This window comes from Chrysochloris asiatica, unplaced genomic scaffold (genome assembly GCF_000296735.1).
Source record: "Chrysochloris asiatica unplaced genomic scaffold, ChrAsi1.0 scaffold00254, whole genome shotgun sequence".
NCBI classification, from domain to species: Eukaryota; Metazoa; Chordata; class Mammalia; order Afrosoricida; family Chrysochloridae; genus Chrysochloris; species Chrysochloris asiatica.
Window position 1 is genome coordinate 3,502,877 of NW_006408772.1, and position 1,351 is coordinate 3,504,227.

General features: G+C 37.7%; 1 pseudogene; it reads right to left on the reverse strand.

The window, feature by feature from the left end:
- Positions 1-1,351, reverse strand: part of LOC102838301 — a 41,811-nt pseudogene that overhangs the window by 39,667 nt on the left and 793 nt on the right.

Sequence of the window (1,351 nt, forward strand, 5' to 3'; positions counted from 1 at the left end):
CTTGTGGACTTGTTTTCATTTTCTTCAGCTGCAATTTGAATTTGCATATGAGCAATTGGTGGTCTTTTCCACAGTCTGCCCCTGGCCTTGTTTTGACTGATGGTGTGGAGCTTTTCCATCGTGTCTTTCCACAGATGTAGTCAATTTGATTTTTATGTATTACACCTGGTGATGACTATGTGTATAGTCATCTCTTATGTTGTCTAAAGAAAGTATTTGAAATGAACAATTCCTTGATTTTGCAGAATTCTATCATGTGATCTCAAGCATCATTTCTAACACCAAGGCCATATTTTCCAAATACTGATCCTTCCTCTAGTTTCCCAATGTTTGTATTTCAATCACCAGTAATGATCAATACATCTTGATTGCATGTTTGGTCAATTTCAGATTGAAGAAGTTGGTAGAATTCTTCTATTTCATCCTCACTGGCTTTAGTGGTTGGTGTGTAAATTTGAATAATAGTAGTATTAACTGTTCTTCCCTGTAGGCACATGGATATTATCCTATCACAAACAATGTTGTACTACACGACTGATCTGGATATGTTCTTTCTGACAATGAATGCAATACCATTCCTCTTTAATTTGTCATTCCTGACATAGTAAAAACCATGTGGTTGTGAGATTCAAAATGGCCAGTACCAGTCCATTTCAGCTCACTAATGCCTAAAATATGGATGTTTATGCATTCCATTTCATTTTTTATAACTTCCAATTTTCCTAGATTCATACTTCGTACATTCCATGTTCTGATTATTAATGGATGTTTAGAGCTGTATCTCTTCATTTTGAATTGTGCCCTATCAGCAAATGAACGTTCCGAGGGCTTTTCTCCCACAGGCTTTACTCCATTCGTGTCATCACGGTCAACTCTACTTTGAGGAGGCAGCTCTTCCCTAGTCGCATTTTGAGTGCCTTCCAACCTGAGGGGTTCATTTTCTGTCACTATATCTGACAGTGTTTCTCAGCTATTCATAATATTTTCAGTGACTAAATTTTGGAAGTACTTTGTCACTCCTTCTTCCTATTCTGTCTTCATCTGGAAGCTCATCTGAATCCTGTCCTTCATGGGTGACCCTGCTGGTATTTAAAATACCGGTGTCATAGCTTCCAGAATCATAGCAACTCACAAGCCACCACAGTACAACAAACTTACAGACATATGGTGGAACATGATACAATGGGAGGGAATAATATATCCCACAGAGATTACTTACTTCTATTCTTAGAGTTTAATAAATGATGGATCTGTTAAGGAATGGATTTGCTCCCTTTTCCTATAATTCTGACCATCTTCCTACCCAGTATATTTGTTGTTGTTGTTGTTGTCAGGTGCCATCGAGTCGGAA